At 40.7% G+C, this 26247-nt stretch overlaps 1 pseudogene; it reads right to left on the minus strand.

The window, feature by feature from the left end:
- Nucleotides 1-23036: 23036 nt before the first annotated feature.
- Nucleotides 23037-24645, minus strand: LOC135702822 (ornithine decarboxylase 1-like; annotated as a pseudogene).
- Between the last annotated feature and the right edge of the window lie 1602 nt (nt 24646-26247).

A 26247-nucleotide genomic window follows, 5' to 3' on the forward strand; every position in this document is an offset into this window, starting at 1 on the left:
TCTGTCTTTCGCTTAAAGTAGGCCCCAGAAAGGCAAACATACTTTTTTTTCGGCCAACCATGCATATTAAACCAAATTTGATTCATTAAGCCCTACTCCAACAAATCAACCTTTCCAATTCAAAAATACCAAAACAGCAACATTGTACAACTTCTCAACACTCCCACATCGTAAAACGAAACATACAAAGATGATCGATCACAGCCCACATCAAGCGATGGAGTGAGAAGCGTGAGAAAATTATGCAATTTTTTTCATCTCAATCTCCACCTCCTTCCTTGAACCCAATCAACCGTCAACATCACACCACCCTGCCACCAGCCAACTCCGGGTAAAAGATGATGCTCAGCACTAATATTTATAAGTTTTATACTCTCTTCTGTTTGTTTTGTATTTTCAGCGATTCTCTGTTTTGATCATAGTTTTCTGGGTATTTCTTCACTCACTTGCAGCGCAGCTGTCATGATGCCATGATATGGTGCGATCTCTAACCTCACGAACAAACACATGCAGACGATCATAATCAACCGATTCAGCTTGATGAATTTGAACATTTAATGAGTCGAAATGTGTCTTTCTAGCGGCGGGAAATTAGACTTGGACCACCGGTCCACGTTCCAAGATGCACTATAAGGATAAAGTTTTATTAACATCAAATTCAACTCTTTCTTCAGCTTCGCATGGGGCAGGTGATCCTGGCTCATTTTGCTCCCGGGCAAGGGAATCTTTTATTTTAAAGCATGAACATAGAGTCTGTGCAGGAGCAGCCGGCAACCAACAAGCAACATCGCTGAGAATTGAGTTTAATTTATGTTTGTCTCGCAGGTTGGCCACGGAGCGCCAGGTGCATCTGCCGGAGCGCAGGCGAGTGTATTCAAATCTCGAGCAAACCTGCAAACCACCGAGCGCGCGGGAGATTGTTTCAGGTGAATCGGAATAGTGACGAATCTGCCAGCGGAATTAACAACGTCAACAAAGCATCCCAAAGCTTACTCCAAGCTCATCGGACATTTCTGCCTCTTACAAAGATCCTCCTGGGACCGGAAAATCTGAAGAAACTTAATACATCCTTCCTTCCTCCTTATCTGCGTTACCACTCACGTAGGTACCTAAATGGCATGATGCAAAACTTCTCGGCTGTTCCCTCGAAAGACGAAAACAAAAACAAACTAACAGACAGACACGAGAGGAATGAGAAAAAAAAAATTAAAGCTCAAGACTCTGGCACCTGTTGCACGCGAGTTCGTATGATAATCAGCTCCCCGCAGAATAAATAACATGTTCCTGGCGCAAACAGCGAAGAATCAAAACACCTTGCCTCGCGAGGCTCAAACACAATATTCGCGTTTGTTTTGCTCGAAATTTCGGTATGCTGCCAACGACCAATTTATGTTTTGGACGTTAAGCTCATGATGACGCGAGCTGGAGTCCCACGATTCGGACAACGGTATTGCTGTTTCTAGTTTCTCTTTCTTGACCTTCGAGGGAATCTATTCTCGGCATTGGCGGCCCACCACCCGTCCACCTGTCAAGCTTCAGAAGGTGAACATACGTTGCGTTTTGAGTTGGAGTCCGTTTGTCATTGAACGACGACGACGACGACGTCGCTTGTGAAGTGTTGCAGCATCAGCAGAGCCTTTCATCAAATTCCAATTTGAATGCCAGTCAGCCAGTGGGGCGCTCGGTTTGTGGGGATCTGCGCGCGCAAATGATGGCTGAGTGCCAAAAGGTATGAGGTACATCAAGGTTGAAAATCACGCCGCCGAAAAGAAGCCGCTGCTGCAGTGCTTCCATTGAGGTACACGGCACCATAAATACCACGCACAGTCAGCGGTATTTTCAGAAGAAGCGAAATGTCAATCAAGACAAGACCACAAAGCTAGAAGTGATGGTGTTGAACATGAGAGGGGATTGTTGGATTTTAAAAGGTTTTTGAGTCTTGATGCAACTGTTGTGAGCTATGTGTGTGTAATTGGAAAATCTCAACACTTCACTACTCACTTCTAACAAAGCGCGTCGTGGTGCTACCTGCATCAATAATTTAAGTTTTGATCATTGCAATCAGCAGATGTAAACAGGTATCTGCACTGGTAGGGAAGTGCTGATTTGTTGAATTAATTTGTTGTCACGGATTTATTCAAAATCGACAAATCTAGCATGTTGCTGACCAACGCATAAAAACTGCAGATTGATCATAACAAAACATAGTTGCAACATGCCAAAGTTGGCTAGTTTGTATGGAAATCGGCGTATTGTGCTAATTTAAAGGCCACCACTGTAGGTTTCATCATCTATAAGTATGCACCCACCGGACTTGGTCAGCAGGTTGTCATACAGCTTTCGAGCACGGGTTCTAGCTACGCTTTTCTACTTGAGTGATGGATTTGGTCGCCTACTGGTACGGGCCTGTAAGCCTTCTGCTTAGCGAATTCGCTGCTCTGTACTACGGGTGGCATCATACTTTTTACTCCAATCGCGATCGGACATATCTGGGTTGCTTCTGATGGACCTCAAGACTTTTCCATGGAGCTGACGGTTGCCAGCTCCACTCAGGCGTTTACTTTGAGGCTTCCGATTCGTCGTCAAGATTTCCCTGTACGTTTTGAGCATTCGTCATATGGTGTTTCTAGGAAACTTCGTCACTTTAGCCAGCTTGGACGTCAACCACGTTGGATTTTACAGGTAACTGTGCACATTTTGACGTAGCACTACGCCTTTGTCGACTATAATGGGGTGCACATAAAAAATGTGTGTGGGGAATTAGTGTTAGGTTTTGAACGCCTGTAACTTTTGTAATTTATAAATAAAATATAAATCCAAATACTCCAATCAATAGGATATTACATTACAAATCTGATGAAATATTTTTTTCAATTTTCCACAAGAATTTTTTGAAATATGTACAAATGGTAATTTTATCTCTGTTTTCATGAAATAAACGTTTTCCCAAGCCCAGTCGTTATAATCGAGTACCGCTTGAACCTGAAAATATATAAAACAGCGCTGCTGTCATGCCTCTGCACATTCTCTGCTTGACCATCGTACAGTACGGTGCTCTTTTCGCTCGCTCTCTCGAGAAGTTCGGTGTTTTAAGCCAGTCGTTTGGTCGTGGAACCCATCGAGAGTTTTCGCTTTGGCTACCAACGTGTCGTCAGTTCTTGCCTCTCTTGTGGCAGTCGCTAAATCGGCGGTAGTGGAGCAACAATTGAATGCCTCCACTCACCCGTTGAAAACACAAAAGTGTGGATGCAACCGCATCCGTTCAAGATGCCCCGAATGGGCCTCGCAAGGAAGCTGGTTCCAGCAACCACACAATAAGATTGCTTCAGAGTAATCCGTTCTCGGTACTCCCCGAAGAAGCAGATATAGATCCAGTTGAGAAACGGGTAAAAGTGCCCCCACTGTTCACCTCGACGAAGGAAGTCGCGTTGCTCAGGAATGAGCTGGCTAAAAATCAAATCCATCCGCTGTTCAAGCTGTGCAGCATGGGGATCAAAATTTTGTGCTCGACGCTGGCGGACTGCATCGCTGTTGGCACTTTTATTCAACTGAACCGGTTTGAGTTTTACACTCATGACGTCCCTGAAAAAAAAACCACTGAAAATTGTGATCCGTGGTCTTCCAAATCTCCCTGTTACGGAGATTAAAGCGGAATTGGAGCACCTTCATCTGCAACCAATCAACATTTTTCCCATTGCGAGACGTGATTTTTTTTTTTTTTTTTTTTTTTTTTTTCCTTCGGTTTGTTTTTTCCGTCGATCTTGTTTTCCGTGCTGAGCACCAATGCTACCGACGTGCCAGGAAGGCAGCTCCCACACCTGGATCCTACCTATCGACCCATCAACTCATGAACCGGGGACCAACGGCTTTACTTCCCATCCGAAGGAAGGCGTGATCAGAGAAGTTATGCCTCAGAACATCCCAGCGGTGCCGACTGGGATTGAACCCAGGCCTGCTGGGGTGAGAGGTAATCACGCTTACCACTACACCACCGGCGCCGTTATTGCGAGACGTGATGAAACCAGTGCATTCCGGGACCAGTTGTACCTGGTGCACGATAAGGACTCCACCAGTGTGGCTGTTCAACATCGTGATTCAGTGGAAGCAGTATCGCCTTCGGCATCGTGACGTGATACAGTTCACTAATTGTCTGACATTTGGGCTTGGTACGATGAATTGTCACATGAAAGCTCACTGTGGCAAATGTGCTGGGGCTCACAATACTACCGCCTGCAAGAAGGAAGAAGAAGCTGAACCTAAGTGCGTGAACTGTGATTCCAACCATCTGGGCAGCGATAGGAGATGTCCCAAGCGAGCGGCCGTCATCCAGATCCGACAACAGGCTTCCACGAGGAACCAACCTGGTTGCCACCGCAATAGTCGTGCTCTTATTGTCAACAAGGACACATTTCCTGTACTTCCGGCTAGTCATATGTCCCCCCCCCCCCCCGTTCCGAATCCAACCTCACATCAAGCGGGTCCCATCCACCGTTCAGTTCAGCATCGCCTCACTGATGCTGCGGCCCAGTCAATCCATGGCTCTACTGCCCCGGGATTATCGTAAGCTCGTGCTGTGTCAGAAGAAAATTCTCCACTCACAAGCGACGAACTAGTGATTCTCGTGACTGAGGTGATCATAATCTTGCGCACCACCAAGACACTACCTGAACAGCTTCGTGCAGTTATGACCCTCGTGCAAAAGTATGGACTGTGAAGCCATCAAAATAGCCAACTGGAACGCTTGCTCGCTCAAGAGCAAAATCATTTAGTCCACATTGACATCGTCGTTATTACCGAAACACACCTGAAGCCGGAGATAAATGTTCACTTCCCCGATTTTCGGCTTGTAAGGTTAGACCGGATCAGCTCCTGCGGAGAAGGTGTGGCTATCGCATTGACGAGAAATATTGGCTGTCGACTGCTACCGAGTTTCCAGTTGAAGATGATGGAAGCGGTGGGTGTGGAAGTATCCACTCCTGTCGGCCCTATTACCATCATTGCGGCCTACTGTCCCAAACAAGTCACCATGAGGGACGGGTTGGCAGCAGACCTGCGGAGAGACATCATCAAACTAACTCGACGCCGTGAGAAGTACATCATCGCGACCTGAACGCCCAACACCAGGCTTGGGGCAACAGTCGACGCAACCAAACCGGCACAATCCTGAACGACGACTTGCAAGAGACTCACTACACTATAATAGCGCCGGACTCTCCCACCCGCTTGAGCCGGTATGGCGTTCACTCCACCATCGACATCTTCGTCAGCAACATGGGAGACAACATCTCGCAACCTGTGCCCCACCAGGAGCTGAGTTCGGACCACTATCCGGTGGTTGCCGAAGTGGGCTCATCCGTCAACCGATTCCAAGCTTCCCGACGCAACTATCATCGTGTCAGCTGCACACTAAAAAAATCTGAATTTTACTGGTGATGTAAACATCCATGCATGCAAACATTCATGCATGTAAACTTCCTTTTCACGTAAACTAGCAGCTTGCAAGAAATGTTGCAAACAAAGGTGGAAAGTTGCATACAATATATGGAATATTGCATGACATGTCTCATAAATTTACACGATTTATAATGTAAATTTGTATGATTTATGACGCTCCATTTATGTGCATCATAGTAACGGAAATTTACACTACTTTTTTTTTAGCTGTGTGGAATCAGTTTCAACACTGTGTCGACTATGGTGTCCTTCCGGAGACGCCCGAAGACGTTGACCGGTGTCTGCATCCAGACAGGTAAGCAATACTCTGAACATTGACAGATCTACCAAAGACCTTATAAGACTCCGTAACACCATCCGAAGCCCCGTAGCGTGAGTAAATCACCTTTTCGTGGTACGTTACGGGATGTAAGATCTACCACCGATTCCTAGTCCTGATTACTTCAAACTAGGAGAACAGGATTTTTCAGTAATCCAAGGAACACATATTAGTCCTTGTTACTTTTTATGCCTTGTTGATAGTGACAAAACTCGGCTTTGTCCACCTAGGATGATCTTGAAGCAAGGAAAAAATGAGTTAGTTTGTCTTCATCTACGTGATCCCTAATCTTCTATTCGTTGTACCCTAGGTTGAAGTGGTTAAGACTAGAGTTCTGATGCATGTTCATTATCAGTGTCATTCCTTAATATTGTAGCTAAGGAATCCAGTTTTGACTGACAAAGGGGCACGCCTTTGGAGGGTTTTTCAACATTCCGAAGGGTATAAATAGCGGAACCTTTCAATTAGAGTCGGATCCTTGCGATAAATGCAACAATGGCAACTGTGAAAAAATTGAATACTTCATCATTTCTCAATAGTGATGGAGTAATACGAAACGCACTAAACTAAGGACACGGGATATACTACAATAGATCAAATTGTAACCGCAATGTAGTCCCATCGTGATTTTATTAATGTACTGTGAACTTAACTAACCGTTCCCCAATTCCAAGCGTTTGTTTTGTTGGCTGACCAAGCGTTTCTTTAAATTTACCGTCAGTTGTGTGCTATTTCGAAGACACAAACCACTACTGCACCACCTATTTTTTGACCCGGTAGTTTAGAATTTAAATCAATTGCGTCGTAGAGAGTTGAACAGATTCTGTGTATTACATTATTAAAACAATAGACGGCTTCGTTTAATCTCTCTGTAATCTACCAATAGGAGGAAATTGCGCAGTAAAATTTAGGCTACACCCAATCTATCCGGCGTCATCTTATTCAATTGTGTGGCGTGCTTTGAAGATATAAGTCGAAGTTATTTCGAAGTGGTTTGGAAATTGTTATATGGTGTTAATTTAAAAAGTAATAAACGCTTAATTGAACTCGAAGTAAGTCTTCGCGCGTTTATTAGTAGTATTTTTTTTATGTTTTTAACAGATTTTTTTTAAGTACATTGTTGAACATTAGCGACCAAATTTACCCCAAAAGATACACCGGCGCGCGAAACACGTGAGTAGGCCCACAACAGCTAGAGCCCGAAGCTCTGAACTGGGACAACTGTGTAACCTGCCCTGAGAAGGCAGTTTCATCCCGGGCAATACTACCTGAGTAACGGTCCTTCTTCTGAAGGTGGTGCATAAATCGTCTACTTTGTGGGAACAAAAATGAGCGTTACAAAATTACTGGTCGCAGTGCTGTTAGGTCCCGAACAGAGGAAACAAAAACACCATGCGAAGGCAGTACCAACACTCTGGTCTGCCTGCCCTTAAGACCTTCTGTAATTGCCTAACAAAAATCATCCAAGGTGGACCTCAGAAATCAGATTGTGCAAAGCCCTTTTGGAAACTAACCAAAATTAAAAATAAAATAAGCCAAGACCCATTTCACCACTGACCCCACTGGATCGTTACGGCAACCCAGTGGTTCATCTGATAACTCCTGAAGAGAAGGCTACCACGATAGGTCAACACTTCGTCAGCTCCCATAATCTCGGACAAAACATCGTAGCCCTCACGAAGCTGAGGTTGCTGAAAACGCAACCAACTTCCATCAGATTCCCAATATTTTTCCGAGGAATCCGAGATTACGGCTGACTGTTGGCCTATATCAAATCATATAAAAACATGAAGGCCCCAGGTTTCGACAGCATCCTGAATCTGGAACTCAAACACTTGAGTTCCAAGATTCTACAACCATCTGGCACTGATTTTTAATCTGTGTCTCCAACGTGGTTACTTCCCCTCGTGCTGGAAGTCAGCTAAAGTCATACCCATCCGGAAACCTGGGAAGGATCCGTCCTCTCCTTCAAGTTATCGACCAATCAGCCTTCTCTCAGGGTTATCAAAACTGTTCGGAAGAGCAGTCTACCACTGGCTCATAACATCTGCCGAACAAAACAACATCTTACCCGAGGAACAGTTTGGTTTTCGGAAAGGTCGTTCGACCGTCCACCAGCTGACTCGATTAACAAACATTCTCAAACGGTCTGTTTCGAAAACATCTGCTATGGTGTTGTTGGACGTTGAAAAAGCGTTCGACAATGTCTGGCATGATGGCCTGGTGTTCAAATTGCAGCACTACGATCTTTCAATCTTCCCAGTGAAGATGATTAACAACTATCTATCGAACAGGACGTTCCGAGTCTCTCTAAATGGCATCACATCGGATGCTTTCAACATCCGTGCTGGGGTTGGAAGCATCTTTGGCCCCATTCTATTCAACCTGTTCATCTCCGATATGCCCGCTCTCTCTGACGGTGAATCGTTGTGTCTGTTCGTAGATGACACATCCATCGTCTACAAGGGTAGAGTCATGGGAGCTCTGACTGCCAAACTTCAGAGAGGCCTGGACGTCCTGTCTGAATATTTCAATAGCTGGAAGATCCGTATCAACGCGGCAAAGACCCAGGTCATGATCTTTCCACACTCCAAATCTCCCAAACTTGTTCCGTCGGTGAATAATAAGATCTGCCTGAAAGTGGTGGAATGGTCGAAAGAGGTAGTCTGCCTCGGTTTAACACTAGACAGCAAGCTGATTTTCAGGGAGCACGTTGATAAAACCAAAAACAAGTGTAACATCTTGATAAGATCACTGTATCCACTCATCAACAGGAGGTCTACTCTATCCCTGAAAAAATAAAATCTACAATGCTGTCTGAAATGCTGTCTACAAACAAATCATCCTTCCCGTAATAGAATACGGGATGCCAATCTGGGAGAGTTGCGCCAAATGCCATCACCTTAAACTCCAAAGGATCCAGAACAAGATCCTTAGGATGATCCTAAACAGTTCCCTGTGAACTAGAAATTGTGAGATCCACCTCTTGGATGGAATTCAGACATTAGAAGAACGGAGAGTTTTTATCCTGGTAAGGTTCAGAGACACCTGTCTGAAATCAACTCATCAGATCATACGTGATCTCGCAAGTTAGGTTAAGTTATACTCGAAGTTAGGTAGGTTTTTAATTTTTTCCAATTCAAACAAAACACACCCCCAAATGGGGTTTTCTGTAATCTAGTTGAAAAACGCAAATATTAAATTAGAATATCAAATCAAACAAAGATGAAGAGCCAGGTAGGCTAATCAATTAAAATGTAAAATCAATCAACAGAAATAAACAAAATTTTACTACTTTACATGCTTCTGCTCATTACCACTTCGGACGGCGAGGCATTGGGTCCTGCAGTAAGCAGGAGCAAGTCAACGGTTAAAGGTGGATCACGGCGTGATCACCTTGACAACCAGCGATGGGGTAGAAGGAGACGTAGGTCCTGTTAAACTAAGGGGCTGTTCATTAACTTATTTATTTATTTATTCGTCGTCAATCAAATGTAGACCAGTTTAAATTACAAAAAAAAACACTTAATATCTATTTTAATTTTCAATCCCTGACTAACCTTGAAATGAAACGTTTTATAAGAGCATTTTTGTCATTGTCAAAACAATTGTTTCATAATGTTCATTATAACAAGACATCATTCTATTTAAAGGTGCGTTCCTGGCATAGTTTGTTCTTTGGTTGTTAATATAAAACATATTTTTGTTTCTTGAGGAACGAGTGGGAGCATAAAAATTTAGATTTTCTAAAATCTCTGTGGCATTCACGTTTTGTGCTACAACATTGTTTATAAAAGCTAAAATTGCAAACAGCCTTCGCTTCTCAAGTGCATCCAAATTGATCAACATACATCGAGACTCATAAAATGGTAAGAGTAAACACGCCCAGCCTAACTTTTTTAGAGCAAACTGTTTTTGAACTTATTCAATGCGGATTATATGAGTATCTTAATATGGAGCCCAGACTATAATACAGTACTCAAGGAGGGGCCCAACATATGCAACGTATAATGTTTTGATTGTGTATAGATCATTGAAATGAAAACTAAGCCTTTTAATAAACCCTAGCATGTTGCTTACCTTGTAGATAATGTTATTATAATTTTCAACAAAGCTTAATTTTGAATCTAGTATAACACCTAAATCTCTAACATGATTGCACCCTTCAACTCTGTTTTTTTTTCCTATTGTTACATGTTCTTGCTTAATAATTTTCTTTCATGTAAATGAAATGGAATTACATTTCTTCACATTAAGCTGTACTAACCTTTGTGTGCACCAAGTGTAAAAGTTATCAATTTCTTGTTGAAATACTACAAGATCAGACGTTTCACGTTTTCTTGAAAAAGTTTCATGTCGTCTGCATATATTGAGACATTCAGAATATTCAATATGTGCTCAACATTATTAACAAATAGAATAAACAGTAATGGTCTAAGATAAGAACCTTGTGGCACACCAGATGTTACATTGACTACTGACGACAAATCTCCTTCAAATCTAACTCTTTGTTTATGACTGAATCCCCTTTAGTAAATGTTGACTAAAACCTAATTTAGATAATTTGAACAGCAAAAGAGGGATATCAACTCTATAAAACGCTTTTCTGAAGTCAGTATGTAGTGCCTCAACATAATGTCCCTTATCCATTGCGTTAATAAAAAATGTTACAAAATTCAACAGATTATTCGTTGAACGTCCTTTAACAAAACCATCCTGTTTGTCTGTAATTAAATGAGTTGGTTGGTAATGCTAACATGAAGCTTTAGTGTGATAATTTATTAGCTAGAGAATGATCTTTAGAAGAGGGTAGGTGGATAGCTCCGTTCCTATGCACCTACCTTCTTCTAAAGATCATTCTCTAGCTAATAAATTATCACACTAAAGCTTCATGTTAGCATTTCCAACAAACTCTGAAAATCGCTAACTTCGCGTATGAAATAACATAAAAACACTTTGAATGTAATTAAATGTTTAACTTGTGCAAAAACACTTCACTTTATTATAGATTCAAAAAGTCTAGAAATGCAGGACAATATAGCAACTCCACGGTAATTTTTTGCGTCTGATTTTTTTTCCTCCTTTGAAAATTGGAATCAAATACGATTCCTTCCAAATTGACGGTAGAGTTGAACAGCCAGAACAATGGCTTTACTATCTCCTGCAATACTGATTTCAAGAATACTGGTGGCAATCCATCTGGTCCTGCACCCTTTGATGCATCCAATGTATTTAGAGAATGTAAGATTTCGTTGAGGGCAACATTATTAACTACAATATCTCTCATTGGCTCAGGAAGGTATGAAAAATACTGGTAATCCCGGTCTTGGTCATCATGACTTGTGTAAATATCCTGAAAAACTCAGCACATAAGTTACACACAAAATCACGGCCTCCCTGTTCGGTAATTTTTTACTGGGTTTTTGAACAGCTGAAAAAGTCAGTAAACTTAAAAAAATTGTAAAAAATTGTATAAAAGTGATTTTTTCTTGAAATTTATACAGACTGTGTTCTTATTACATTTATTTGATGATAAAAATAAAATATGTTAAAATTGTTCGTTGCATTACGTGTGACCGTTATTTTCAGTTTACTGACTTTTTCAGCTGTTTGAAAACCCAGGAAAAAATTACTGACCCCAGTAGAATAATCTCTGTTTGTACTGATCTCGCTAGTCGCTTTTCCTGTTTTGTTGTCTAGGTAAATTTTCGAAGGATAATTATTTGACTTCTGTTTTCCTCGAACAAAGTTAAAAAATGATTTTAAGTCTGATTTAATGTTGTCTTCAACCTGAGTGTAAAACCGTTCGTATGCGTTTTTTATTTCACAGTTCAAATGATCGCATATGTTCAAATAAATTGTGAGGTTAATATTATTTTGTTTTCTTTTATAGGCTTTATGAGCCATTTGTTTTCTATTTTTGAGATTATTTATTTTCCTACTGTCGTCTCTAATATATCGAATACAATTTCATAGAACATATCTACAGCCATTACCATCATCAGCACCGGCACCAAGAATGCAGAGTCAACAGGCACCGGCACCGATACGAGTAGTGGCATCCACTTAGTAACAATATAATGCTTAGTCAGGAGTTCAGTTAGGAGTGTGAGGCCTCTGTATTACACATGAAATAAAATTTTAATCAGTTCTCTTCAAGCAATTAACCAGTGCGGTTCTTTCTTTTTTTAAAACGTATCCGGGAAGTCCCTTCCCGTAAGTTATCTACTGTTTCCTCATCGTGTTTGTTGATCAACGGACACCTCTCTGCACCCTTCCCGATCCAGTGATCAGTTAGACAAGGCGACCCACTTTCTATGCATCTATTTGTAATATATCTGCACCAACGGCAATCGACGTCGGTCAAATTGGCCACCCAGCGACTGTACCGTGGCTACGTACGGAGAACATTTTAAAAATACTTGGTGTGGTCTTCTCAAACTCGGTGCGGGAAATGGTCCCGCTGAATTGGGACATCCTCATGACGAACTTCAGTCGACAAGTGTGGCTTCACTCGTTACGCAGTTTGTCACTGCACCAGAAGGTGACACTGTTAGGCGTCTTCTTGTCATCAAAAATATGGTACATCGCTCAGTCCGTATCGTGCTCTCTTGCCGTGCGGATCTATTTGCTTTTTGCTGAAGGAAGTGTTACTACTACCTAAAGCTACAACAAATTTAAACAGCACTTTTCAGTGATCAACCTGCAAAAAATTTCTCCCTTGTTCAACTCTTATTCCTCTTCGATCCTTGTTTGGACCCTACCCGAGGTAATCCTTCTTGGATATCGATTTGGAAAATTCCTCTTCGATCCTTCAGATTCTTATAGTAATCTGCTTGGAAGTCGATTTGGAAAAAAATTACTGTCGCCATGGCGCTTAAACGCAAAAGAAAGGGGCAAACTCTTGACCCCCCTTCTGATGAAATTAATTTGAGTAATCAATTTGATTTGCTCACGGAGAATGATCCATCATCCGAGAAAAATTCTAGTAAACTTTCCCGGTTTAATGCCAAGAAGGAAAAGATTCCCCCTATTGTGATAACCACTTCCGATTTCCATGCTCTTCGCATGGAACTTTTGAACTTCGTGAAAGTTAAGTTTTCACTACAAATTGGACGTCGGGGTGAATGCCATGTATTGGCTGAAACCTTGGACGGATTTAAATGCCTTCTCAAGTATCTTACTGAGAAGAAGCACACATTTTTTACTTACGACACCAAAACTGAACGTGTGTTCAAGGTTGTCATGAAAGGACTGCCCAGTGGTGAATCCCTGGATCAGATCAAAGATGAACTGGTAAAATTACTTGGAGTTGTGCCACTTCAAGTAATCAAAATGAAAATGAAATCCCGCCCTGGCGATTTGCGCAACGGGATTTCTAATGATTTTTATTTAGTTCACTTCAAGTCTAGTGAACTAAACAACCTTAAGGCCTTAGAAAAAGCTAGCCTTATGCTCCATGTCCGAGTGAAGTGGGAACACTTCAGGAAGACTGGAGGAAATTTCCAAAACCTCACTCAGTGCCGTAAGTGCCAGGGATGGGGTCACGGAACTAAAAATTGCTACATGCCAGCTAAATGCATGAATTGTGGTGATTCCTCTCACGCAAAGGACGACTGTCCTGTGAAGGAAGATCCTAAGAAATTTAAATGTTCAAATTGTGGTGAAAACCACAAATCCAATTTTTGGGAATGTAAGACTCGCAAAGCGATCCTACAATCTCGTTCTAACCGACAGGTAGGAAACGCTCAACGTTTCCGACCAGGTACAAATTCCTCTGCTGTTAACAACGGTCAGCGAGGAACAAATTCTACATTCGTACCCGTAGGTACAAATATCACTCCTGCTTCAAATGTTTCATCTGTACCTACTCCCCTCGCTGCTAACAATGTTCAGCGAGTTAATGGAGCTACCTATGCTGCTATTGCAGCGGGTAGAAATCAAAATACTAACCAACGTTCTAACGGAAATTTTGACAATTTTGACTTAGGAAGCATTACTGCTCCTAAAATGGAATTTTTACAGAATTCATTAATTGACATGATTTCTGATATGCTTAAATCTAACTCCATGTTTGATGCTATTCAAACTAGAGTAAAATTTACAAAAAATATTGTCATGACTTTGAAATCCAGTAATGGATTTTAAAGAATTAAATATTTTAAATTGGAATGCTCGATCTCTTAAAGATAATGAAGACGAGCTATTTAACTTTTTGAGAGTTCATAACGTGCATATTGCCGTTATAACTGAAACGTTGCTTAAACCTGACCATAAGGTTAAGATGGACGCAAATTATTTGATTTATAGAAAAAATGATCGTCTTGATGGACCCTGTGGACAAAATTTGGACAACTTACGTTTATAGCTGCCTATATGCCATTCCAATGCGTAGGCTAGCAAAAGAATTTTCTCAAGAGTGACCTTGAGAAACTTACCCGTCATAGGTCTAAATTCTTCATTATTGGTGATTTTAATGCAAAACACCGCTCATGGAATAATGCTCAAAGCAATTCCAATTGTAATATTCTGTTTGATGATTGTTCTGCAGGTTATTACACTATTCAATATCCAAACAGCCCAATATGGTTTTCTTCTGCAAGAAATCCCTCCACTATTAATTTGGTCTTAACTGATTCATGCCAACTTTGTAGCCAATTGGTTACCCATGCTGACTTCGGTTCTGATCACCTTCCAGTAACTTTTGAAATATCCCAAGAAATAATTTCTAATCCCAACAGCTCTACTTTCAATTACCATAGAGCTGATTGGGAGCAATATCGAACATTTACGGAATATAAATTCGATCTAAACATTCCTTTGCAAACCAAAGATGAAATTAATTATTTTCTTGAATCTCTGACTACTTCTATAGTTGAAGCAACAGCTGCGTCAAAAGCACCAAAATGCGAGGTTAAATTCGATTCAATTATAATAGACGACGATCTTCAGCTCTTGATCCGTCTCAAAAATGTCCGTAGGAGACAATATCGAAGAACACGCGATCCTGCCATGAAAGTTATCTGGCGGGATTTACAAATTAAAAAGCGATTCTCTGCCCTGAGGAACAAAACTTTTGAAAAAAATGTTTGTAAATTAGACCCGAGTTCCAAACCCTTTTGGAAACTCACAAAAGATTTTAAAAAACCTCAAAAGCCTATTCCAGCGCTTAAAGAAGGTGGTAAAATTTTGATCACAAATTTCGAAAAAGCTCTGAAACTTGCTAAGCAATTCGAGAGTTCCCATAATTTCAGTTTGTGTCTTACTAGTCCTATTGAGAATCAGGTTGCTCGGGAGTTTCTGAATATTTTCTCTCGAGACAATACTTTTGATGATTCCTGGGGGACTGATTTGGACGAAGTAAGGTCTATAACTAAAAAGTTTCATAATATGAAAGCTCCAGGTGATGATGGAATTTTCTATATCCTCATCAAAAAACTCCCAGACAGTACCTTGTCTTTCTTGGTAAAATTATTTAACAGATGTTTCCATTTGGCATACTTATTTCCTGATAAATGGAAAAATGCAAAAGTTGTTCCAATTTTTAAGTCCGATAAAAATCCAGCTGAAGCTTCTAGCTACCGTCCAATAAGTTTGCTTTCTTCAATAAGTAAACTTTTTGAAAAAATAATTTTGAATAGAATGATGCTTCACATCAAAACGAATTCAATTTTTGCAGATGAGCAGTTTGGATTTCGCCATGGGCATTCAACTACTCATCAACTCTTGAGAGTTACCAATTTAATTCGTTCAAACAAATCTGAAGGCCACTCAACTGGAGTTGCTCTTCTAGACATAGAAAAAGCATTCGACAGTGTTTGGCATGAAGGTTTGATTGCTAAATTGAAAAAGTTTAATTTTCCACTTTACATTATGAAATTAGTTCAAAATTATTTAACTGACAGAACTCTGCAGGTAAATTATCAAAATTCCAAATCTAATCGACTACCTGTTAGAGCAGGAGTTCCTCAGGGTAGCATTCTTGGGCCTATATTGTATAACATTTTCATTTCGGACCTCCCTGATTTGCCTCAGGGTTGCCACAAATCTTTGTTCGCTGATGACACAGGCATTTCCGCTAAAGGAAGAAGTCTTCGTGTTATTTGCAGCAGACTGCAGAAAAGTTTAAATATTTTCTCTTCTTATTTACAAAAATGGAAGATTTCTCCCAACGCTTCCAAAACTCAACTTATAATATTTCCACATAAGCCTAGAGCTTCCTTTTTGAAACCTAGTAGTAGTCACATAGTCACTATGAACGGAGTTCCAATTTCCTGGTCAAACCAAGTGAAATATCTTGGATTAATACTTGACCAAAAATTAACTTTTAAAGATCACATTGAGGGCATTCAAGCCAAATGTAACAAATATATTAAATGTTTGTATCCTCTTATAAACAGGAAATCCAAACTTTGCCTGACGAATAAACTTCTAATATTTAAACAAGTTTTTAGACCGGCCATGCTTTACGCTGTGCCAATATGGTCTAGTTGTTGCACTACCAGGAAAAAAGCACTTCAAAGGATTCAGAACAAAGTTCTGAAGATGATTTTGAAGTTGCCTCCCTGGTACAGTACTACCGAAGTACATAGAATTTCGAATGTTGAGACTTTAGCACAAATGTCCAACAAAATAATTAATAATTTCCGGCAAAAATCGTTACAATCCTCAATTGCAACGATTAATTCCCTTTATACTTAGATAAGATTTAGTTTTAGTTATTTAGTTTTAAGCTATCAATTGTTATACTGACATGCAGGTTTAAAAAACCTGTTTAAAATACTGAATTGCCAAGACAGGAACAATGTAAAACACTTAGATATATATCATAACAATTAAGGCTGGTAAGTTACTGTAGTAACTGGAGCACCTAGGTTAAAAATGAAATGTAATTTATTTTGAATTTGGAACAAATAAAGAGTTAAAAAAAAAAAAAAAAAAAAAAAAAATTATCGGCAAGTTTTAAAAAATTTACGAATGAATCTTGTTTTACATATTCTGGAGGAAAATATACCGTCGCAAAAATATGAACTTGATCTCCAATGAAACATTTGACCCAAACGTGATCAAACTCTTTACACTTACAAGATGATATTGGTTCAGATTCATAGTCAACACTAACCAACTTCAAACTAGGGAATCAGGATTTTTCAGTAATATAGTATAAGTAGTATAATATATAGTATAAAGTATATTCAGTACATTTTAGTGCTTGTTACTTTTTATGACTTGATAATAGGGACAAGAGACAAGACTCGGGTTGTGACCACCGCAGATATGCAAGTCTATATTGTATATTTCAAATTAAAAATATTGATTATGTTCATGGAGTAACCCTTTGTCCTTCTCCTTTTCCTTTCCCTCTTCTTTTTTCAGAAAGCGAGTAATGGCACTATAGCCATAAGCCATAAAAGGCTAGAACAAGAGTTAGTGCTCATGTCCCAACCGTCAGAAGAAAATGGAGCATCACTTAACCTTTCTAGCTTTGATGCTTCCAACGACCAATCAATCATATAATTACCAAAAACGGAAAGTACACGTCCGATGTTTTCTGAATCATCTTGCCCTTTAAATGCTGCACAGTAGGCCTGGCCGTTTTGATATGTGTGACGCATCTTTGATGTGAGGCATATATCAAATAGACAAGAAAAATTATGGAGGTATATCCATTATTTTCCAGGATGCTTTCAAGAACTGACTGTGTTGGTGTTAGATTAGATAGATTAGATTAGATTAGATTAGATTCATAGTCACACTAACTGCCACTATTACACCACCACCACTTTTTTTGTTGGATAACGTTTTATCACGATCATCCCTTAAAACATTGAATCGATCACCGAAAACTTCTTCGCTGCTGCGGGCAATGTTAATAAATCATGAACACTAAATGTTCATTATTCATTATTCATGAACATTAAGTGTTCATGATTAGTTAACATTGCCCGCAGCTTGTGTTATTTTTTTCTCGAGTGAGTGAACTCACATTCATCGGTGCACTCGTCCATAGCGATATTTTTAATTTGTAAGATCGCAGTAGGCCGCGCTTGAAAGTTGACGCGTTTTTTTTTTGTTGTGTTGTTTTTCGACCGCATATTTAAGAATTTTTGCTTTAAATTAATTAATTTTCGTGCTGAAATTCTATTTCAAGTGTTCATAAAGTTATCATTTAGTGATATATCGTGTTTCGGCTGTGTTGAGGCGTTCAGTTTGTTAATCCAGTAGTAGATATTCGGAATGCAAGACAAGATTATCAGGGACAGAAGTATACAAACCGACAGGAGCAGGTGGCAGAAGACAGCATGAAAACAAACTACAAGAAACAAGTTTTGCAAGATCCCCGAAATTTCCGATGTAACATAACGTAAGAAGCAAACAAAGATAAGATTAGTTCTTTTCGAGGGATCTATCATTTGATGTTCAAGAAGAGATCGAGAATCGAGATGACAAAGATTCAGCAGCAAGGACACAATACATAAGCGGTGAGATCTAACTGATTACAACTAGATATAAAAATATGAATTGCATCCTACTAAATACGTTCAATCTACAGAGCAGGAATTGCTTTGATGATGGAAGTGTACACGCAGTACCAATATACATTTTATATCGGTACTACGTGTATGTGGGGCTTTTTGTAAGTGAAACCTCGGAATGGACGTGAGTGACCCGGCATTCTGAAATGGGTTACTAAATCTCAACAGAGCTATCAGCTTTCAACTTCCGGGCTAAAATTGTTTGCAATGGGATCAGTATAAGATAATAAAAGATTATATTGCAAAAAAAATTCTTCCATAAAAACAGTGCCGGACAGTGGAAGTTGGATTGTATGCATATAGCGATATTTTTAATTTGTCTACATTAGCACCATAAATTAAAGAATCATTAAAAGATTATCTATTTAGTACAAAAGTTATTACTGTTGAACAATAACCAGTCACATATTATTTATTTATGCATAGATGTAGGTAAGTGTTTTATCGCATATCCATTAAAGCGTAATTATTCATACTGTGGGAAATTTTCTCATACGGCGACATTTTTTTCGTTATAACTTGCTGCTCCTAAAAATTGCCTCAATATAATATATTATCCTAGATTGCATAACAGCATAACATAAATCTAATGATTTTATCTTAGCATTTCTTAGTCCCACTTGAGAGCGTTAAGTTATATGTTAGCTCTATAGCAAGCTTGCTGGTTTTATTAGGTACGGCTAATCAAAACAAAACAAAAACCTTGGCAACCTGTCAAAAAGTCAACATTCCAAGCGATCCTCCTATTTTCTCTTGTAATCAAGTAAGAAATGCTCATTGGCTCCACTAAAAGCTTTTACAATACATACAAGGTTTAAAGCCGTGATACCAATACTGGCCATCTCCAACCGGATTTAGTGAAACTGACTGGGTAGTTTTAAGAAGGGTTCGTGGATCTTTCATAAGTGTATCGGAAAGCCGCTTGTTCAATATTTTTAAGAGCTCCTTCACCGCACTGTGCCTTATGTTAAATGAGGGAGCCCATATCTGTAGATGCTCCAGTAGTTTCATATTGGCGATCGTCTCATCTTCATCGTGTTCAAAAGCACTGAAGGCACTCGATTTATTAAATTTCCACGCACTCATTTTCGACGTTTTTATATTGGTAACAATTTTCAGAGTATTTTTTATTATTGTTTTAGTATTTTTCTTATCTGTGAATCTAAGGCCTCTGATATTGACGATAGTTGTAATGAGGCTTTAATGGAGGTATAAGAGTGCTTCAAGTTTTATATCGGTCATGAAAAGTATGCCATAAAACATAATTGTATGTTTTGTTCTGGTTTTATTCTTCAGTTATAAGTAGTGATACAGAACTACCTTACAGCTACCGGTAAAACTATGAACTTCGAGTTTTAATTTAGTAGTCATAAAACAGTTTTATAGACGACTTGACGGCCTGATTTTATGACAACCACACAAAACCGTAATACAACCACATTCTTCAAGGGATGCTATGATAAAACAATGATAAAATAAGAATAAATCTTCCAAGCATTTAGATTGTAAATCCGATCCGAATGATTAATTTCTGTGTGCTAGATCGAGAAAGTGCGAACAAATATCTAAAAACTAAAAGATAATCACACACAAGTTATAATGTCAACGCGTTCAAGATGCATTTTACCGAAAAGGTGCAACGGATTTTTCATCGGCGTGACATAAATTTATTCGGCGGCGTGAAAGATTTTACTGCGGTGGCGCGCCGGCTCAATTTCATCGGCGGCGGCGTATGAAAATGGTCGGCGGCGGCGGCGTGGCGCGGCGGCGCACAGGTCTAATTTTTATGTTGGTTCCCTGTGGTTCTCCTCCAAATATTAAACAACTCACGTTTGTCAATAGTTTCTAACTAATTAAAATAAAACACATATTTTGAAACGTTTCAAATAGTGATCAAAACAAATTGCACTTACCTGTAGCAAACAAAAAAGATATTTCAGAGCTCATTATCGTAATTATATACAACCACTCACGGTCGAAAGCCAATGACACATTGCTACAAACACCGGGACTCAAATAGTGGGAGGAACAAGGACCAATGTTCGTTCAGTTAACCGGTTACTACAACAAACACCGAAAATCACATTCCAGGAAGAACAAGGACCACTGTTCGTTCAATCAATCGGTCACTACTACCGACACTGTGAATCACCTACCGGGGGGAACAGAGACCAATTGTAGTTCAGTCATTTTTTAGCACTACAATAGACACCGGGACTCACCTGCCACAAGAACCTTTGTTTATTCAGTCAACCAATCACTACACAGCAAAAAAATAATTTTGATATCACGTCAAAGTGGATGCACTACAATCATGTCGAAAATATGCTGTAATATTACTTGCTAAAAAGGACAAAATTATCATTAATACAATGCATGAACTGACATTACGCTGCTTTTACTGCATTTGTTTATTTATGTTGTCATAAAAATTACATGAAATTTTCGACATGATTGTAGTGCATCCACTTTGATGTGATATCAAAATTATTTTTTTGCTGTGTACAATAGACACTACGAATCACTTTCTTGTCCTGTCAACCACTCACTACAATTTATAATTTGGTATCAAAACTTTTACCACACGTGGCTTTGCAACACCTACTCTTTTTTTGCATGCCTACTTCAATTTAACCGAATAAATTCGAATTTTCTTCCTTCAACACCAAGAGTAAGTGACGTATGAAGGAGCGTCTATGTACAAATGCAAGAAAATGATTATCTGTACACGGTTTACTATAGTTTGGTAATAAGCAGATCAGCATAGAATACTAAAGAAAACTAATGATTTGGTATGCATTGGGCAGCATTTTAAGTATACATTCAAATGTTTGCCCTGGTTTGCCCAATTTTGCCCAACTTCCTTGAATATCTCAAGAAATATTGAAGATAGGGACAAGCTGCCCAGGACAAAATAGCGTATTTTAAAAAAAAATAAACATTTGTGTACAACATACTAATGTCAAAAAATTTCTCCCTGAAAAGTTATTGTTTAAAACTTGATCTTCTGAAGGTTCTTACCAAAAAATTACATATATCTGTTAACATAAGAGATAGAGGGTTGACGTCCTTAGCAAAAATATTTGTTTTAATATTGTCTACAACTTTGCTCAAGACACCATTTTGCTATCTCGACAAACAAAAAAAAGTAAATTTTTCATCTTCCTGCCAGATGGATTAATAATGAAATAGCTAAGCTCAAAAGAAAGGGCTTTTTAAGTGCACAAACTTCTCGTAAGACACTATATGGCTTAAATGGACAGTTTTTGCATAAACTAAAATACGCACGTTTTGGCACTTTTAGACCACTGTGCAGTGTAGAGGGGCAGGGGAGGGTTGGCAATTATCCACGGCCCATACAATGTATGAACAATTGTCTACGCAGGGGGAAAGAGGGGGGGTTGTGCAAGAATTAAAAAAAAACTGGTTACATAATTAATGAACACAGGGGGTGACCCCGGCGTAGTGGTTAGCATCCATACCACTTACGCCAAAGTCACGAGTTCAAATCTCACCCCCAGACGAGTCACGAATGACCCAAGAGTGTTAAAGTGACTATAATTTAAAAATAATAATAATAATACGAAACCCGAAAACGTTGTTTATGCAAAACACATGAATTTAAAATTTTGAAAAGGCATTTTGCCCCGGTAGTGCTTTAACAAACTAATCTTACCTGCAGCAACGCGTCGTCGACGGCTGTACTTAGGGGCTGTTCATAAGCAACGTAGACAGAGTTTAGGGGGGGGGGGGTTGGCAATTATCCACAGCCCATACAAATTAAAAAAAATGTATGGACAATTCTCTACGCAGCGGGAGGGGAGAGGGTCAATAATCCCAAAAAAAACTGTCTACGTAGTTAACGAACAGCCCCTTAGTGGTGCTATTGATATAGCAGCACAGTTTTTGAAAAAGCACATCCTGTGAATTGAGTCACTGAACTTTCCAATTGTTATTGCTCAGTTAGACGGGAAATATAATCGTTCAAATGCGTTTTCATTTCAACCGAATTATTAGGATGTGGTTTATAATTTGGTTGTGCTCCTTGAACAATATAGACTACACATTGTCAATCTCCTTCAACCTAGGTACATTGTACCCAACATAGAGCGTGGCTGCGAAACCTCCCCATTTAACCCACATTCACTTATTTATGCCCAATGATTCGAAAACAATCACATTCAGAAGATTTACTCCCGGGTGATGAAACTCCAAACCTGAATGGGAATTATAGTTTCCAACATTAAAATGACAATACTCTACTGGTTCTGCTGCACTGCTCCACGCTGCCGATTGTCGGTTGTATCGAAAACAATAAACAATGCGCAACAATGTCAACGGCAATAACTTTGTGCTGCCTTTCTGCGTGGCAACCCTCCTCGGGCTGGCAGAGTTGAGCAAAAATTGCAACAACCCATATTATCATTTCTCACCCGCACATTATGAAATTGTCATTGAGTTTGTTGAATCCCGGCGGTAGAAACAAAAGGAACAAAATAGTCACTACTATGTCGCTGCTGTCCTGTCCTATTAAATATAGTATAGTGCACAGCTTGATTAATTTCTTTCTTTTTACTCCATTGTAGTTCATTTTTATTCCATATCTCTTTCAGGTTGTGTGTGGGGGTGTGTGTCTGCAATTGTCGAGCTCTGCCATTCGCGAGGTATTATTTATGCTACTGTGAGTTTTATAATTGAAAAACATAAAACGAGTCAGTCGGAGCACAGCAGCGCAATGATAATTTTCGGGACAATAACATGTGTGTATGTGTACAATTGCGCAGATTCGGTTTCGTGCACTATCACTCTTCTGGTGCTGTATTGTCACTGATGATGGTGTTTTACGGTTTCGGACGGAAATGATAACGATAATGGTTGGTTGGTTTTCGATGCTGTTCAGCGGTACTTTGTCGTTAGATCTCTGTTTTCAGGACACGACAATGTTGCAATCAACTTAAGAAGTTGCTACTCAAAAACCAAGCATTCGATGCCATCATTCTGCTCCAGGTATTTCGAATCCTGTACTATTTTCGTAGCATCACCGTCATGCATCTCTTCCAGCAGCTCCCTAATGAAGGAAGATAAATTAAATTAGCAATGAAATAAATAAGATTATTCTGAAGCTTTCTTACCAAACACTCCTACGCACGAAAATTACCGCCCTCGGTGGACAGAACCCATTGAATCGACAAGCGTGAACCCGCGAATATGCTCCTTGGTTTTCAAACACAACAAAATCCGACACACTCAACTCGGGCAGCTGGATATCCTTGGCAAAGTAATCGATCCCATCGCAGGTCGGTCCGTAGAAAGTCGTCTTTCGTTCCGGCCCACACTCGCTGCGTCGCTTCCAAACTACCGGTTTCACCGGCTTGTTCCTATACCTAGCACTGTAGAACGTACCGTAGATTCCATCGTTAAAGTAATAAAACACATTTTCAATTTCCTTCCGATTCAGCTTGTTCCGAATCATGTGCTTGCCGTGAATCGGAATCACAGCCGTTACTGAAGCTGCACAATAGTACCGGCCCGGTTCGGCAATCACGGTGAATCCCTGCTCTTCCGGAAAGAACTCATCCAAAGCTTTGTTGATTTGCACCGAGTACCGTTCGATTGAGACATCCTTATCGCCGGAAAATCCTCCTCCCAAATTGATAGAGTTAAACTTGAATCCCAACGCCGTAGCGTAATCGGTCAGTTCCCTACCCTTCTTAATGGCGGTGTAGAAATTGGACGCATTCGAACACGACTGACCTAGCGTGAAGCACCATCCAACCACGTTGATCTCAAGTTCCTTTGCCAAATCGAGCAACTCACGTGCTTCAACATCCACTTCACATCCAAACTTGATACCCAAATTCATCGGGTCCTCTGCAGTTTCCACTCGAAATCTTATCAAAACACTCGCCTCCGGGTAGTGCCGATGGATCTTCCTCAGCTCATCCTCACTATCGAACACGGTCCGAATGTTCTTCGTCCTGGCAAATTCCAACGATTCAATCGTTTTCGCCGGCTGTCCGTAAAAGATCTTCGCCGGATTAACTCGGAATCCCAGAACTCGCTTCAACTCCCCCATGGACGCACAATCAAAGCCACATCCGAGCAGAATTATCGTTTCCACAATCGACGGCTCATCGTTGCTTTTGATGGCGTAAAACGGGCGAACGCGCGGAAGGTACTTCAACCACTGATACTCTTCACCAAGGTGTCCAATTCCGTTAGATGTAGCGGTTCCTCCTGTGGGCCGCGGGCAACCAGTCGATCAACGAGTTCTTTGGAAGTTACAGAATCATCCACGATTTCCAGTCGATTTTTCAGAACGCAGAGAACTTCCATCGTGACGGGCTGGATGATGGTGCCGAAATAACTGATCCGTCGGGTTGAACTGTTCGGCTACCAGCTGATGTGTTGAATAACGAGCTCGGTTGCGATAAGATAAGCAGACACATGTTCACGGTGGTTATGCTACTAGTAAGTCGTGAATCTTAAGGGGGGGGGGGGGGATTGGTTCGACATATCGGTCACTGAAGGTGTGAATTGGAAGATACGCAATCGTTTTTAAGAAAATAGTTGCATGGGACGTATCGTATGAGGTAGCTTGGGGTGGGTTAAGCAGTTGAAGATTTAAATTTGTCTTGTTAATTATTTAACCAGTGGGATTGAGATAAAGTAGATTGTGTAATGTAATGGAGCGTTATATAATTTTCAATTTTCCCGTAACGCGGGAAACATCTCCTTTTCACTCTTCCGGGGTGAGTTAGGAACGGCTCATAAATATAGCATATTTTTGACCGGTTTAGACTCATCCCCCTCGTAGCGTATTAGGCTATACCTAATACATGGTCGTTCACAACTTAAAACTCCTCCTCCCCCTTCAAATGATACGTCCTTGATTTGTTTTTCCGTCGATCTTGATATCCGTGCTGTGCACCAATGCTTCCGACGCCAGGAAGGTAGCTCCTACACCGGGGGTGTGGAGTTGTTCGCCTCCTCGTGGTGCACCCTGGAAACGATGGACCACCAGTGCTGCGGTACTGATCCAGTCGGCCAATCGAACAACAAACGATCGATGTCAGTATGTGTACCGACACACTGGCCTTATGTAGGAAACCGAGCGGAAACTTCACACAAACCACGCTACGGGCTGGAGGCCAAGGTATTTCATCCTCTTAGTACCGTCGGGTGGTACCGACCGAAACGACGTTTGAACTAATGCCTTGTCCGTCTCCGTCCCATAAAACCCTTGGCAGGCCTTAGAATACGTTACTTCCACGCCACCCAGTTGGGAGACTGCGGTGGGAATAGGTTCGGTTGAATTATTCCCGTCTTACGCGATCCGGCTCTGAACATAACGCCCCATGAAGGCCTGTGTCAACCCTCGCCATGGACCTCACTGCTTGCATAGGCACCCATGGGGATCAAACAGCGACGATTCCAGTTGCACGGATAGGATAGCGGTCTAAGGGGGACCCAATAGTCGGGATGATGGATAATCATCGCCAAGGAGGCGACCGTGAATCCATTCGCGAAGGGTGGTCTTACGAGATCTCCCCCACCCAGTGATTCGAACAAGGACACCAAGCGGCCGAAACCTCTGCAGGACGCAGAGCTAACCGATGAGACCGGCGGACAGCCAGAGGAACAACCCATGGATGGGCCCAGGCTAATAAAAGTCATAAGTGGCTTTGGGGCCTTCCCTAGGATACTGGCTATCTCGGGTCAGCTCGATGATATCATCGAGTTCACTAGCACGCGGAACAATATCGCGAAGAACCTCAAGCAGGCCATGCGACAGCTCCGTTCTACGGTGGACGAGGCTCAAGGCGACCACAAGCGGCTAAAGAAGCGACTGGAAGCCGCCGAGAGGGCGGAGAAGAGGGAACCGAAGTCTTCCCATGGTGCAGTGGACGAGCCGCAGAAGTGGCCTACAATAGGCAA

Source organism: Ochlerotatus camptorhynchus, unplaced genomic scaffold (genome assembly GCF_037179485.1).
Source record: "Ochlerotatus camptorhynchus isolate MF236.1 unplaced genomic scaffold, CSIRO-AGI_Acam_v1.1 ptg000201l, whole genome shotgun sequence".
Taxonomy (NCBI): Eukaryota; Metazoa; Arthropoda; class Insecta; order Diptera; family Culicidae; genus Ochlerotatus; species Ochlerotatus camptorhynchus.